Raw genomic sequence first — 17985 nt, forward strand, 5'->3', positions numbered from 1 at the left:
AAGAAATATAGAGGAAAAAAACAATTTATATTAAAAAAAACGTTATTTTTAATTTTATTTCTTAAGGTTTCTAATTTTATTTCAATAAGAAGTACAGTTAAAACGAAGAACAAATTGTTTTTTGTTTTTTTTTTTCATTACATTATTTTCAACATTGTTTCTTACCTGATAAAGCATTCAACAGAGTTATCGCGCTATTTCAACTTCATATTAAACGAATTATGCTAATTTTTTTAATTATATATTATATTTTCCATTTTATTTCTTATCTGTTAAACCCTAGTATACGGTTACATCGCTATTCTTTCTAAACATTTTCCACTAACTTTAAATTATTTTTTTTAAAGTAGGTTTTTAAATACATTTTCATATAATTAAAAATCTTATTCCGAAACAACTGGTCACATATTTTTGGAAATTTTTGCATTTTCCTGTGATCGCTGAGCTTTAACTCAAAGTAAAATCAAATTATAATATCAAACATATAAGATTAAAAACGCAATGAAATTCACTAAATTATTAAACACTGCGTAAAGTCGTTATTTATTTTGAATGACAGTTTTAAACCCTATTTTTATTGTAGTATTCCCGCAATTTCGTGAACGCGTTACGCGTCTTTTTAAGGAATTTTAAGATACTTGTTTTAAAACTTACAGGCATTTCACCAAAAATGATAGTTGTTATATACCTTAATGATACATAAACCGAATAAAACATAATACAGGAATACAGACCTATAGAAAATGTCCATCAAGCAAAGAAACAACTTATGACTTTGAAATCGTTCAAAATTACAATTCCAGTTGTTTCAAACAATACACAAAATCTTGGCAAATTATTCATTCCTACGACAAGGTTGTTGAAATATAACCATACAACTCAGTTTTATAAGTACGTGTATAAGTACTTAATAAAAGTCAAAACTCAGCTTCAAACTGCAATTACGAAGCAGTTGACAGTTATAAGTATGGCTTTGTTTTTTGAGGTGTGACTTGTGTTATTTGACTTATACTGCCTATAATTTACTGCCTGTTATGAAGCAAAAATAATATTAGTTAACTTGGTCATAAAACACTCTATAAAAATAAACACAATCTAAATGTTAAAACATCTTTTTTTTTAAAGAAAAAATTTCAAAAAAAAAAAAGTTAGGATAAAGGGTAAAAAAAATTCAAAAAGCTACGCAACTATTTTAGTCTACAGTTTTAAAAAAATCCACTGGGTAAGATAAAATAGCAGTGGTCAGAAGTAGCCTACTACAATAAGTAAAACTACTGTAGTAGCTACTTTTTTCGTAGTTTGTAGTGTAGTGTGATACTTTTTTAAAAAAGTGGTGTGATACAAAAAAAAAATTTAGTTTGTAGCGATTTCTGGCAACTACTTTTAACCTTAGTTCAGCTCCTGCACCACAGAGCCCAAGGTCAAGAAAACTGAGATGGGCACAGTAGGCCTTGGCCCTCTATGGGCTGTCACGCCACTGAGTTAAGTTTTTTTTCCTTTCTTTTTTTTTTAAAGAAAAGAAACACGATTCTAACTCAACTAATTTTTCGAATTAGTTGGGTACAATGGATGTAATAGAAATTACCTGCTTCTGTGGCTGAGCGTTAGTAGAAATTACGCATTTAAAATTACGTCTTTACTCAAATTTTGACAAAGAATCTACTAATATACATGAAGGGCTGTTATTTAAAAAACAATTGGAAAATCATATATTATTAAACAAAGCGTAGCATATATCTGAAAAAGTCGTATTTTACTCATAAATGCATTTGAAAGTTCATTAACACCAAAAAAAAAATTTAAAAATAAATTTATGTTGCTTCTTTTGTGCTAAATGAAAGATCAAACGAAATGCATAAATAACTCGCACCTATGACTAGCTCATAATTAGTTAAGACCAAACTATTTTTAAGTAACTATTAAGCATTCCCGCAACAGTCCGTTGTGGGCCAGGGCTCCACAATTTCGTGAACAAGGGCAGGATTGTGGCAATGGGGGCAGCACAGCATACAGGTGGTCTTTACTTCCCTGACAAGCTGGTGCCCATCGATCTTAAGCTGGAATGGCTTCAAGCCACCAACCAGGAACGAACCCCAGTTCTTCACAATGATGGGCCAGCGCCTTAACAAGTAAGCCATCGCGGCTCCATAAGTAACTATTAGCTAATTATAACATCCTAATGGAAACTTAATAAAAATGAACCACAATCAAACTTATAACACCACATTATTGAAAACAAAAATAATAATATAATAATAATATAAAAATAATATAATAATAATAATATAATAATAATAATAATATTATAATAATAATAATATTATAATAATAATAATATTATAATAATAATCTGAGAAAGTAATCTGAAAAAGCAGTCTTAATACTAATGCTGAAATAATCTGAAAAAGTAATGCAAGTCGAACACATTTTACACATCAAAGTTGATTAACGTGATATAAATATGCAAGAAAAAATATATTTTAGTTATTCTATAATATTCTATTTTTTTTATATTATTGTCAACAATAACTCTTCAAGTCTCAATTTACTAAGAATGTTCATTTTAAATTAGAAAACTTATCTGCCCTCTCAACGTGCAGACTTAAGTATTTGAATGTGACATTCTAGTGAGTTGAACTGTGGTTTTAATTAAATATTCAAGTCCTTATTTGGATATAAAATCGTGAAGGGAATTTTGAGAAGGCCTAACGTTCCTCCTCGCAAATACGGAAGAATCCTAGAAATTTCCAAGAAAAATAATGAATTTGGAATTTTATTCGGAAATATAAAAAGTTTTATTCTCAAGTTGGAAAGTTTTGGCACTGATTAAATCGTTCAAATCTAGTTAAATAGCGTCACATATACATTTAATTAATTCCAAAAATGTTAATTATATGAGTATAGCAATTTAAGAGATCAAACTGACAAACTTTTTTTTAAAAATCAGTCAGGTTTCTTAGCATGGACATTTTAAAGGTGTTTTCGGCAGCTTTTCCGCCAAAAGAAAAAAGCCAAAGCAAAGATTATATTACAACATAAACTATCCTACCAAAAAAATTGTCAATTCTGAATATGGCGCAAAACGTCAATAAAGACAAGTCACAGTTTTGCGTAAAAGAAAAGCTTTTGTTATCAAATTTTTTAATATATAGAAAGTCACATTATCTAGGCTAATAATAATTTGAAAAAATTGAAAATTTATCATTGATTTTAATCATTTTTATCTAGGTAGAAAAATCTCGCCAAATTGGCGATTTTTTAAAAACTTTTAGTTTAAAACTTTTAAAATATTTTAGTCATCTGTCCGTTCTAAAACTCATATAGGTGCCTTTAGGCAAGGTGGTATGCATAGTTAAAAATAATATCTTCACCTCAAGTCATCGCTTTGAAACTAAACAGTGGTAACTCAAAAAAAGCAAGTTTTTCAGGAGAGCGATTTCTAACTTTTCAAGAAGGCGAATCGCGCCAATGCGATAACGATTTATCTGCTCTCTAAATTAATTTCATGGAACTTATGAAGATAACGCGTTGTTTCTCTAGAAAGGTGATTTTTTTACACAAAATTACCCAAATATCTAATTTTTCGATTTTTTTGAGTTACTACGGTTTAGTTTCAAAGCGACGAAGTGTCAGGCACTTAAATTGTAGCTTTTATTATTTGTATTTTTCTTGGCGAAAATACTGTTAACTTTTTTTTTAGGTAAACAAAGGTAGTTTAAAAAAAAATTTAATTCACATTCAAAAATTTATCAATAATTGATTTTATAAACTAAAGAAATTTCAATGTACTGTACAATAACTGTTTCTTTCAGATCTAAATAACTGCAAATAACTATAAATTTTTTAAAGAAATTATTGTTTGGAAAATTTAAATTTCAACGCAGAAAAAAAAAAGAAACCCGTGTTTCATGCTTTATTCATAAACATAAAATATTAAAATGCGAAATATAATATTTTTCACTTATTTTGACCTAAAATAATGCAAAATAATAAAAAAAGAAAAATATGTTTAATAAAAATTCTGAGTCAAAGAGTTAAGGAAATTTTATCATCTACTTTGTCTTTTCCCTAACTAACTTTTTCTCAAGTTTAAAATTGTGTTAATTATAATTTTTTTTTCGAATTTTTTGTTACAAAATAGAAAGTAAACGAACTTTATATTCCTGCGCACGCATTGATTATACCCCTCTTCTTTTATCAACAAATATAAGCAAATCAGAAAACCTTTCCCCCATATGTGGTTACGTAATATTTTAACGGCAACTTGGAATGCTAACTGAAGAAAGGCAACACTTAAAATAAGAGTCATGAATAACAGTTAAATAACCTATCAGTCATAAATAACGGTTACCAATAGTCATGAATAACAGTTACATATTAACATCACACTGTGGGTCAGAAGATCATGATCTTTGGCCAAAAGTCAAAAATTAAATTTTCAACTAAAATATGTATAGACAGTCTTATATAGCCCAAATTAAGTATATTCATAATCATTCCAAGCATTATAATTTAGTTTCTGGACCGGCGAGAGTACAATGTAATGAAAAATATATTAATTTTTTTTTTTTTTAAATGCAACTTTTAAATTTTTTTTTCAGAAATATATATAGGAATTTCACCCTACTGTTACATTTTTATCAAAGTAATTAGTCTGAAATTATAGTACAATTTTTCAATTTATTGGATTAGTTAATACTCTTGACAAACTTATAGTTTATATTTTATCATTTGACATTTTACAATGTTTAAATGACTTTCGAAACTTAGATCCAAAAAGTTCCACGAGGTAATTAGCTAAACTAGTTTTTGTTGTCTTCTTTGGAAAAAACCTGCCCTATTTTGCCCGTATTGCAAAGGTGAACTAAATATACCGAAAAACAAAAATTATGTTTTTTTTTCATGTCTTCGCGTAATTTTGTAATTAATTGGCGCTATTTTGTAATATTACTTCGGAAATATAATTTGCTTTTCATTTTTAATATAAAATTGCGAAAATTATTATATTTTCATTGCTATATTTAGTTATTTAAACGTACTATGTTATTTTTTTTATTTCTGCTCGTCACATTTCAGTCGCCATTTTGTTTTTTGGGGTATTTTTAGTGTATTTCAAAATTTCAAAAAATGAATTCAATTTACCTGCACATAAAAACCCCTAAATTAAAAAAAACCCAAATTTTGAAACAAATTTTACCGAAGTACTAATTTTGGCCACGAAACCTTGGATGCTGGCTCACTGTGTATCAGTGTAATAAAATAGCAAATTACTCGATTAGAAGCTATAGTTTAGATGACGACAGAGTATTCGAAGAGTAGCTTTAAGCCGTACTCCTAGAAACATTTCAATACAGCAAGGCTGTACTCTTTACTGAAATTCTCAGAACAGCTTATTTTTTTTTCGAATAAAATCAAAACCCCTTAGTTAGCAAATTTATACTCATCACAAAACTGTAACTAAAACGCAGTCCATCACGACAGAGCGAATTAGCAAGTAACATCATTCAACAATTAACTTCAAATTTATCGCTCGAGCGCTTTTATGTTAAATGGATCAACTCGAAACGGTAATTAAAACGTCGCCTCCACTAAACTTAATTAACTCCTGCATCAAAAACTACACTTAAAATAAGTTTTCACAAATTAAACAGGAACGTTCGTATAGATCTTTAACGGGAAAGCGGAGTTCTGACACAGTGGTAGAGAATAGATCGCAAGTTAATAGCACACGAATTAAAAATCAATAAAACGTTCACAAATGCAACAAAGGAATTAAATCTATATAAAACCATGAAGACAAGGTTAGAAATAATTTTATTTAACGGGCATCTTCCATTTCGTGTTCTAAATTAACATTCAAAGTATGAAGCGTATTAATCCCTTAACGATCAGTTAATTTTCAAGAAAATTAAAAATATCATGGTACTGCCATCTGGTGTGTAAAATGAGAAATAAAATGTTTTCTGGGTAAAAGGAATGAATTATTTTATTCTTCTTGGTGCGTTACTACTAAACACTCCAGCCCGAAAATTTCACGGGAGCGAGAAATAGAGGACGAAACCTTACCCCGTCATTTTCACGGGAGCGAGAAGGAAGGGGTTAAAAGAAAAACCTAATGTCAAGAGATATGGATGAGTACGANTAAACACTCCAGCCCGGAAATTTCACGGGAGCGAGAAATAGAGGACGAAACCTTACCCCGTCATTTTCACGGGAGCGAGAAAGAACGGGTTAAAAGAAAAACCTAATGTCAAGAGATATGGATGAGTACGAAATGTTCTTTGAGTTTAGCTACACTGCGCCAAACTCAAAGAACATTTCGTACTCGAGAAAACTAAATCAAATGGTGTTACGAACTAAGTCTGAAATAAAAACCAAAAAGAAAACAAAGAAAATAAGTGGATTAAAGATCATTGCGGTATTTTGGGATAGTGATGGTACCATCATTAACTTAAAATTGTTAAACCCCTTGAGTCTTTGATACGTTGAATATGCAGGATGTTTCATATAAATCACCTTTAATATATATTATAGGATCTGTGTCAAAATCGAAGCAATAAAAATATAAACATTAAGGATCGCAGAGTGATTTTAAGGTGAGAGAGACCCCTATAGTAAATGCTTTTTTTTTCTACTTAAATTTTGATCAGGACTTTAAAAACGCATATTAAGAATAATGAGTACAGTTCGTTCACCAACAGTGGGTACTTGGCTCCACCTCCTTAAACGCAGAGTAAGCTAGGGAGTAAGAGAAACATCTCCGAGCTTGAAATTGAGACAACCCTTAATGCAGACCAAATACAAACAGTTAATTCTTCTTCAGTCACTTTATCATCTGCTATTATACCTTTCGTTTTTTCTAGCTTATTAAATATATTTTAAATTTAAAAACTGCTGTTTTCCCAGCAAAATGTCTCAAAAAGGACAAACAATTCACTCAAAAGAGAGAAATATAAAAAATGGCGCGAAATATCAACGATCTAGATTTGATCTTCTAAGACACGCACAATTTTTTTTGTGCAGAAAAATAGAATATTTATTATATACGTATATAAATTACTCTTTATAATGCGTCTGTCTCGAAAAAACCAAAAAAATTATCTATTTGTAAATAGTTTAAAATTAAAGAAAAACAGAAAACAAACTTACCAAACATAAACAAGCGAGGTTCAAAAATCTAAAATATTCAAAAAGTTTATATAAATTTACTACAACAATTTTGGAGAAAAAAGAAAAACAGCATTTGGAATTCTCTAATCATTAAAAAATTTAAAAGAAATTCGCACATTTTTCTGATTAATTTAGAAATTCCGTCCGAATTCCACTTCTAAAGATGACACTTTGCACGACAGTTTTATCTAAAATACTGTTTTTTCTAATTACTTGGACACAAATCAACAAAACAGACATTACCCTTGACACACATACAATATCTGTAATAAGCTGTTTGTATGGACAGGGAAATTCTAAGTCAATCAAATACCTAAGTTCCAACTTAGATATCACCTAGGTCAAGTTTCGTTACTAACAATAAGATAAAAAGTGCCAACTAGACATGTAAACACAAGAATCCATCTACGTGACTTGTTTCGTCAAATGAAATCCATACCACTTGATGCCGTAAATTTTACGCTTGAAAGATGGAAATAAAGTCATCTATCACATAGTAGCATTCATCAATATGTGTAAAACAGAAAAAAATAAGAGGGATTTTGTGTCACCTTGTTGGGTAAATAATGAACTTGAAGCAGAGCGTTGCATTAAGACAAGAGTAAAATTTGGCTCATGAACCAACCACGCCTAGGTTTCCGAATCAATAACCACCAAATGAAACGTTCAGGCACTGTTGAGTGTTAATAAAAAAAGGATTCTGGAGTTATAAATTATATTTGTATTTGATTTGAAATTGAAACTGAATTGATGAAATGAACTGATATAATAGCATCAGAGTTTGAAATAGTGATCTGAATAGCTGATAAAAAGGACTCGTGTTTGATTTGAAAGTCTAAGCGGATGTTTTCTTCGTCTATATAGTTTTTTTCAGAGGCTATTTTTTTTCTGACCCTAAAAGTTCCCTGACATTTTTAAGAAAAAAAAAGGATTAATTAAAATAAAGGAAAATTCCTAAAAACACCCTTAGAAAAAAAAAGATGATTGATTGGAATAAATAAATTTATGGAATGAATGAAAGATAAATTGCAGTAGTGTTGAAATAAAAAAAACATTGCGTTGAATGAATGGCTTAAAAACATTTGTGTTCAATGTTAAAATAACTTTTTAGTATTCACGTCATAGAGATTTAAGCGGATAAAACCTATTTTTTTTTATCCGATGCCTCTTTTTTTTTCCAAAAAATACCCTAACGGATTTCTTTGAAAAATTTTGTGCTGTTATAGCTTGAGGGATAGAGATCGTTTAAATATCAGTGCTGGCTGATAAATAAAATTCCTCGGGCTCGCATCGACTACAGTGCTGACGTAAAGTACCCTCAATGGTAGACGAATCATGGATTTGAGTCATTTTGCCGTTAGGCTAACCGTGGTAGGTTTTCGTGGTTTTCCTCTCCATGTAACGCAAAAACTGGGATTAGTTACCTCAAAAAAGTCCTCTACGAAGGCTAGTTTGTCCCTTGATCCAGGAGCTCCCTTGTCTTCGGGATCGGGTTCAAAATTACATGGCTACGGAGTTGAACATTGATAGTCGTTACTTTAGAATTGAGTCGGCTGTTCAACGCCGATAATAAAATCTGTTATAAAAATTTATCAAAAATACATAGATGTTTTGAAAAGAATTTTTTTAATCCCTTTTCTAAGATGGTTTTAATTTTTTTTCTTGATTCGTAGAGACAAAGCCACCATTATTAATCGAACTTTGATAAGAAAAAAATTAAAATCCTTTACGATTCTAGCTCAAGTTATTAAGTATACTAGTAACAAGTTATTAAGTATACAAGTTATTAAGTATACTAGTAAGTTATTAAGTATACTCTTAAAGTATACTAGTAAGTTATTAAGTATACTCTTAAAGTATACTAGTTATATTATGTAACAAACATTTTCCATTGAAGAAAAATTGAAATACCAAGTCAAAATTAAAAATTTTCAAAAAAATAAGAGAAAATTTGAACAAATTAAATTCTTTGAGATAATGCTGAAAATTCATACAAAATATGTTTAAACATCTTATTGATAGATAATAAAATAAAAAAGTTAGTTTGAAAAAAAGTTGGAAATTTCTTCCAATATATTTTTCCCTATACCTTCTTCCGTTCCTTCTTCCTTCTTGTATCTATTTACAATTTAAAAACTCCTTGAAAAAGTTTTTTGCAATAACCGAACCCTATTTGCGCTAATTCATAAAAGCAGCTGGTTGAGAGAATGCGGCTTAAAGTTTATTTTATATTCACAAATTATGAGTAATTTTTTCACAATTTTACAAAAACCGGACCTTTCACAAAATGCCTGGACAGACAACATACTCACCAAAGAAATCAAATTGTATTTAGCAACTTAAAAAGATCTGGCATAGAACAAGTCTTTTCAGGATATAGTTAACCATAAAGGAAAAATATCGCCGCAGTTAATATACGAGAGCAATATCGATTACTCTAAATCATTCACAGCATGTTGTTCTCTTATCTTTATGGTTTTCCACAACCTCATTCAAGATATTTCCCTTCAATTGATAAATCTGTACTTGAGAAACTTCTGACGGAAGAATTGGGATCAAAACTTGTACTAGCTGATCGATGAAGAAAGGTATCGATCAACTCTCCAAGCTAGAAATAAATGCCTTTTAAAGTGCACGAATAAGTAGAGAGCCATTTTATGCCAATATGTCAAAATCCGATTTTTCAGTTCCATTTTTACATTCATATGAAATATAGAGATCATTTTCACGATAAAACTTCGGAAAGTGAGACATCGTAAAACGATATGCGTGTATCGGACTATTTTTTTAACTTCAAATAAAATTTTGAAGTCAGAAAATGTCATTCTTGAGAAAAGTAAAAAGAAAAATTCAAATAATTTGAGAGGCATTAACTGAAAGGAATAATTAATGCTAAAAGACAAAAACGAATTGCAGAATTACATGCAAACATTTTTGCACACGTAATTAATACGTAATCTATGAGTTGAATTATTAGTTACCCTATGAGTAGATCTCTGAGTAGTAATCTATGAGTAAAATATTAGTTTAGTTGAATAATAGCGTAAAAAAAATATTTAAAAAAAACAATTCAAATAATCAGTGAATTGTTTATCAGCAATAACGTTAGATTAATTTATTATTTATAATATTGTTATTATAAAGTTAGGTTATAATAACAAGTCAAATTATTAAAACTTGTTATAAAACGTTAAAAAACAAGTCATTTCTTGTTTTTACTATTCGTTCCAACATTTCATTCGTTCAGAAATTCCAAATTTAAAAACAGTCAACCCATTTGAAAAAGAAATAAAATATGCAAAAGAAAAAAGGCTTAAATGAAAAAACAAAAGCATAAAATACGCTAATTCACAACCCGAAATCTAATTAAAAGTAATTGCTACATTATGTGCTCAAACAGTTCAAATGAAACATTTATATACATAAGACAACTTACAATGAAACCGCTGATAATCTTTAAAAAATAAAAATTAAAGTTGACAAAATACAAATTAAATACAAAAATTTTTTTTTTTCTAGAATCACGATAAAATAGTTTTTAAACGGAAAATAATCTAGTTAGTGTATTTTTGTCGATTTAAAACAATTCAGTTTCTAAAAACGACAACATAATTTGATTGTTTGTTAAAAAATGATAAAAAAGTAAAGAAAAAAAAACATTTTCTTTTCATGAAAAAACTTCATGATTGAGATGTTTTTGAATTATGTGGCTTCTACCATTTGCAGTAACAAACGGCGAAAACAGCCGTCATTTTTTTTTATTTCATTTATCTTTTTTACGATCAAATTTTTTTTTTGTGTTTTTCAAGAATACGATCAAGTTTGCGTAACTTTTTCATTGTATTAGAAATAAACAAAAGAAATAGTAAACGGAAATTTGAAGATCATTTATGTATTTAGTTGGGGGGAAAAAACTAGCAAAATTCTGAAAACTTAAAGTAATTTAAAACTGAAAACTAATTGCTGATAAAATAAAATCAGTTCAGAAAACGTATCAAGTTTAACCCATTAAGCGGCAAGTCATCTATTTATGAAACATCTCCTTTTTTCCAAAAAGATAAAAACTGGTAACTCAATTATTTGATTCTTAGAATCTATTTTAGAAGAAAAAGAAATTTATATCTACCATACGTCTTTTTATATATTCCATTATTTTACCAAAAGAATCTTTTTTACTTGTGAAATCAAGTGAATTGATTTAAAAAAATTAAGTATCAGCAAACATTTTAAACTATCCACTTGTTTTAAGCTCAAATTTACTATACTAACTAGTTGACTANAAAAGAAAAATTTATTGAATTATCTTGTGATTCTACATTAAAACATAAATTTCAGACTGTATCTCTGGTTCAATTCTGGTTGAATCTTCATACAGAATATAACACTTTGTCAAACGAAGCTTTGAAAGTACTGCTGCCGTTCGCAATATCATATTTATGCGAAACGGGTTTTTCAGCCTTGGCTGCAATGAAATCCAAATATCGAGCTCGTTTAGTTGTAGAAAAAGAGCTACGGGTAGCTATATCGTCACAAACACCAAGATTTGATAATAGACAAGCACATCCATCTCATTAAAAACAATAATAAAATATCGTTTTCCATTAGTTAGTATGAATAAATTTTATAAGAGTAAAAACGTTTGTGCTTTTATCTAATGAAATCTTCAGGGGGGGGGGCGCCAAATTATTAAAAATTTTTAAGGGAGGCGTAGTAACATCAAGTTTGGAAACCACTGGCTTAAACAGTTCAAATAAAACATTTATATACATAAGATAACTTACAATGAAACCGCTAAAAAATAAAAATTAAAGTTGACAAAATACAAATTAAATAGCAAAAAAAAAATTTTTTCTAGGTTCACGATAAAATCGTTTTTAAACGGAAAATAATCTAGTTAGTGTATTTTCGTCGATTTAAAACAATTCAGTTTCTAAAAACGACAACATAATTTGATTGTTTGTTAAAAAATGATAAAAAAGTAAAGAAAAAAAAACATTTTCTTTTCATGAAAAAACTTCATGATTGAGATGTTTTTGAATTATGTGGCTTCTACCATTTGCAGTAACAAACGGCGAAAACAGCCGTCATTTTTTTTTATTTCATTTATCTTTTTTACGATCAAATTTTTTTTTTGTGTTTTTCAAGAATACGATCAAGTTTGCGTAACTTTTTCATTGTATTAGAAATAAACAAAAGAAATAGTAAACGGAAATTTGAAGATCATTTATGTATTTAGTTGGGGGGAAAAACTAGCAAAATTCTGGAAACTTAAAGTAATTCAAAACTGAAAACTAATTACTGATAAAATAAAATCAGTTCTTGTTTGTTCAGAAAACGCATCAAGTTTAACCCATTAAGCGGCAAGTCTTCTATTTATGGAACATCTCTTTTTTTTAAAAACAGATAAAAACTGGTAACTTAATTATTTAATTCTTAGAATCTATTTTAGAAAAAAAGAAATTTATATCTACCATACGTCTTTTTATTTATTCCATTATTTTACCAAAAGAATCTTTTTTACTTGTGAAATCAAGTGAATAGATTTAAAAAATTAAGTATCAGCAAACATTTTAAACTATCCACTTGTTTTAAGCTCAAATTTACTATACTAACTAGTTGACTAGTTTAAAATGGCTTTTTTTTTTCAACCATTAATACAAAAAGAAACACTTTCGCCAATTTGGCAAAAAATGGATTTAAAAAAAAATTTAAGTGCTAATAGAATTTTTTTCCACTGGTGAATGAAAGAAAAAACTGACCGCCCTGAATAACTTTTAATTGAATGAACGGATTTTCACTTTCTAGGACTCAATATTAAAAGTTCGAGGGGATGATCTCAAATATGTTAATTTGAGCAAACGATATTTTAAGTTACGAAAGCAGACACAAAAACGTCTGAATTAACATACCTTTTTTCGAATGATTCAGAAATCTAACCCCCAAAATACAGAGAGTAGCCGCAAACTGGGAAATATTGTTCCCGATAGTTTGGTTAAGAGAGCGTTCCAAAGTTTAGAACCCTTATTGTTAATTTGCTTTTCGCGTATTTCACCATATCTCGAAAAATTTTTAAGCCAATTAAAAAATTTTTGAACACAATTATAAAATTCGAATATCTAAAAATAATTCCATACAAAATATAACTTTTAGTAAAAAAAATTTTTTTATTATTTTATTTAACAATAGTCGGAAAAAAAGTGAATTGTATGGTATACAATTTTTTACATTATTGCAAAGAATGCAAATTTAAATGGCAAAATAGAAAACTTGTGAGAAAGCTGTCGAATAGTTCCTGAGAAATCGAATTTTAAAACAGGGGTGAAGATTTGATCTTTAGAAGATCCTAGAGCGTTAAGATCATATCATTAGATCAAAAGTTATTCAGGGTTGTCAGTTTCTTATTTTGAGCTCTGTTCATTTAATAATAATAAAATTTGCTGAAATTAAAATAAAATTTTCTGTTGAAAAAACTGACATTAAGTTATTAAAAGCAAATGAAAACTGTGCATTATGAGACGAGGAACAAAAAAAAGTATTGGCAAACAAGTCAGAGTTTTCTAAGAAATTATACATTTAATTTAGCCGACCTGGTGACCGAGTGGTTAGCGTGCCTAACTGCAGAGCCGCTGGTCGCGGGTTCGAATCCTGCTCAGGGCATGGATGTTTCTTTCTCTCTGTGTTCTATGTCCTTTCTCCTTTGTGTGTGAATGTGATCCGCCCTATAAACGGGTTTGTGGTTGTGGCGACGTTGGGCGACGCTGCTCCACCGCCGTGGCTTCGCCACAGGTACCTACTAGGTAACGAGAAGAGAGTAGCAGTTCTGGCATTTCTGTGGCCAATGGGACAACTCTCAAGTGCCCGCCATTAATTTAAAAAAAAAACATCTAATTTAGATAGTAACAATATCAAATTTAGAATTTTAACGAACAATTGAACGCGGTTATCAAATTTAAAACCTCAATTTTTCATTTTATAAAAACATATTAGTTTTCTATAATTCTCACGATATTTGGGGTTATTCAAGAGTTATTACCATAAAAAAAAACTATCTTCCATCTTTCAAAAAAGGTAAGTCGCAAAAACCAAATTTCAATCCTGATAATATAACTAAAGACGAAATTTTATTCCATTATTTTACTAAAACTGATCAAATAATACGTAAGAGTGCGTTTGAAATTAAATAAAATTAGTTCGTTCAAACAAAAACAGAAAATTATTTTACTAAAACTGATTAAATAATACGTAAGAGTGCGTTTGAAATTAAATAAAATTAGTTTGTTCAAACAAAAACAGAAAATTATTTTACTAAAAGTGATTAAATAATACGCAAGAGTGCGTCTGAAATTAAATAAAATTAGCTTGTTCAAACAAAAACAAAACGAAAAAAGTATTTCCGAACATCGGCAAACTTCAACAGAATCAAATAAGGAAATACGCTGGTATTATGGAACAACGGAACAACGACAGTTATGCAAATAACAGTTTCCGTTGATAACTTCATAGTTTAAACAATCGTACCAAAGACCTTCAATTTATGGCACTTATTCTACAAAATATAACTTTTCCCTATGAAATCTACAAACAAAATATATAAGCACTAAAGTTAGCTTACTTAAACATGCGAAATAAATTGCATCACATGTTAATTAAAAACAATATGGAATAAGGAAGTTAGAAAACAATTATGAAAACTAAATGATTTCCTAAACAAACGTTTATCAGGAAATTCACGGAAAAGAAAAAAAAGTATTCGGATTTTCGCAATTTGTTGTCACACTTCTAGTTCATTGATTTTTAACATCAAGCTGAAATAACTGTTGTTGCATTTTAACCATAAAATAACATACAGAGGAGTGTCGACCCCCACCCATTGTCAATTTCATATGTATAGAATATTTTTTCAAGTCAATGGGATATCGGACATTGTTATATTAAAAAAAGATTATTTTCAAAGTTTCAATCATTTATGCAGCTGGTAACATGGCAAACAATAGTTTTGAAAATATGTTGAATACAGAAGTCATGAAATTAAGATAATTTTGTGATAAAAATGATAAATGAGGTTTATTTATGGTCAATACATTGGTCATTTTCATTTACACCTGAAAAAATAGTCAAAAAACGTAATTTTTGTAACTGGGCGGGGCTACCCGACACATTTTGAAAAGAGTTGAAAAACATGTTTTTTTAAATTTCTATTTTTTTAAGTTAAACTATTCTTTTTTCGGTTTATTCTTTTTGCATTATTTAATTAGATGATAAAACAATAGAAACATACAAAAATATTGATTATTACTCAATATTATACAGAAATATAAGCAATACTCCTTAAGTAGGAGGGGCCACCCGACTCTCCCCTGACATTAATTTTATATTCAAAAAATTAATTTTTTGCAGAAGTTACAGACGGAAATTTGATGCAGCAGTAAAATTTTAGTATTGCCACTTAAAAGTTATCTTAAATTCTGACATCAGTATCTGAATTATTAAAAAGTGCCAAAAAATTTAAAAAAAAACAAAACAACGCATTAAAAAAATGCTGTAAAACCTAACAAATTGACCAAACACCTCCTAGAAGAAAGAAAGCCTTCGCACAGGTAATTTCAGCAATCCGACGTAATGAACATAAACTGCGCAGTGGGAGATAAGAAAGACATCACAGCCTTCGGAATTCAAAACTGCATAGGGAAATTTAAGAATTGTGTCACAATGTTTGGACTACAAAAGGATGGAATTTCTCGCTTACAGTAACCCCTGCGAAAGTCTTCTCTATTCCAGGAGGTGTTGGTTGACCACCTGTGAAAGTTGACCTCTAACATTACCACCATTATAATTTTATTTTACAACCGTCGTTAAACAGCCGACACCAGATTTTTTGGACATACGACTACTAATGTCCAACGTCGTAGTCTTGTAATTTTGAACCTAATCCAGAATACAAGAACTCCTGGATCAAGTATTGGGAGAAATTTGCCTTCGTGGAGGACTTTTTGAACCCGTATTTGTGCTACAAGGAGAGGAAAACCACAAAAAACTCACAAAGTTAGCCTGACGGCAAGGGGACTATTAACCCATGATCCGTCAACCACTTAGAATATTTTATATCAGCACTGTGGTCGGTGCAAGCCGGATGCGGATTTCGTATCGACCAGCAATAGCTGGGATTCGAACCCGGTTCACCTCATTGGATGGCGGACGCTCTATCTAAAAAATGTATGCTTATCTATAAAAAAAACTATGTAAGACTTTAAATAAGAACTGTATTTTTTTTTCAGTTTAACTCATAAATGTCAAGTTAAAAACAAAGTATTTTTATTTTTATTAACAAAACTAAAAGATAAGACATCAACGATAGGAAGAAATTCAAATTTTTTTTTCTTTATGAAAATATTTAAGTGGATTCATTGAAGTATAAAATATATGGAGAAAAAAAATTGTTCAGATATAAAATCAAAGAAAAATATGAGTAAAAGACTTTTTTCAAAAATAGGATTTATCTTTCTACGAAAAAAAAACTATAGAAATAAAGTACAAAAAAAAACTCATGAAATATTCATAAATTGTGAAAGAAGAAAAAAACACAATGTTTGTAATAAAACAAGGTATTTGCAAACAATTCCAAAAATTATGTAGAGAAATTAAGTACATGTAGAGAAAAGAATATTTCTTTTTAATTCAACGCGTCAAAGGGTAAATAAAACAGATTAAAAAAAAAACTGAAAGTTTCAAAAATTAACAAATTCAAAATTAACATAAATAACGGAACAGAAATAGAGAACTACAAACATTTGAGCGGATCATACCATAACAAGGTAAACGAGTAACATTGATTTAAAATTTCTATACACATCAGAAAATAAATAAATAAGTAAATAAAAATAAATAGAAACCCAGAACTATAAAAACGAAAACTTTACTAAAACAAATTTTATTCTTCAAAACCGCTAACTTGTGTGACTAACATTTACCAATATCATCCGATTTCGTCAGTACAACTTGATAACCTACGAGCAAATCCAATATAACGTTAAATTAATAAATTTTATTCTTCAAAATCGCTAACTTGTGTGACTAACATTTTTCAATATCATCCGATTTCGTAAGCACAATTTGATAACCTACGAGCAAATCCAATATAACGTTAAATTAATAAAGAAAAAAAACTCTATAAAACGTTTAAATAGCAATAGACATGCCATGTAACTCGAATAACTGTCTATTTTTAGACTTCTAATATCTTGGACTGGTATACTCAAGAATTTAAATGACCATACCCACGATGTTCATATTGAAATTTTATTAGCTTTGGAAATTAAAATCACACTCATCATATCTGGCTAGACAGCCCAGGGTGGGCCAGTGCCTTCCTTTGAATTCGAATCCACTTCTCTCTACTTTTGACACTTGTTCGCCAGTTTTTCTCCTTTAGAGTAAGGAAATCAGTCTCAACTAAATCCAGCCATCTCAGCCTGGGTCTACCTCTTTTCCTGTTCGTTAGGGGTTTGTGTAATAGGATTTTCTTTAAATTTGAGTCATCATTCCTTCTGAAAATGTGAGCTGCCCAGTTCATTCGATTTATTTTAATGAATTTCACAATATCTGGCTCTCTGTAGATTTTATACAGTTCAGTATTATATCGTCTTCTCCAGGAATTATTTATTTTTATCCCACCAAGGATGGCCCTCAAAACTTTTCTCTCAAAAATGGCAATTTTATTTTCACCAGCTTGAGTTAGGTTCCAGGTCTCAGAGCCATAGGTAAGTATTGGCCTAATTAATGTTTTATAGAGTAAAAGTTTTGTATTTTTTGATAAAA

At 29.4% G+C, this 17985-nt stretch overlaps 1 protein-coding gene across 2 annotated transcripts in view; it reads right to left on the bottom strand.

Moving 5' to 3' along the window:
• LOC107440911 (Rho guanine nucleotide exchange factor 3) overlaps window positions 1-17985 on the bottom strand; it is a 239393-nt gene that overhangs the window by 195423 nt on the left and 25985 nt on the right. The window contains exon 2 of one of the 2 annotated variants that reach the window (XM_071188378.1): window positions 7150-7177. The exons of the other annotated variant lie outside the window; for it this stretch is intronic. The gene's annotated coding sequence lies outside the window, so the exon portion shown is untranslated. The remainder of the gene's footprint in view (window positions 1-7149; window positions 7178-17985) is intronic. 2 annotated transcript variants of the gene reach the window in all.

This window comes from Parasteatoda tepidariorum, chromosome X2 (genome assembly GCF_043381705.1).
Source record: "Parasteatoda tepidariorum isolate YZ-2023 chromosome X2, CAS_Ptep_4.0, whole genome shotgun sequence".
Taxonomy (NCBI): Eukaryota; Metazoa; Arthropoda; class Arachnida; order Araneae; family Theridiidae; genus Parasteatoda; species Parasteatoda tepidariorum.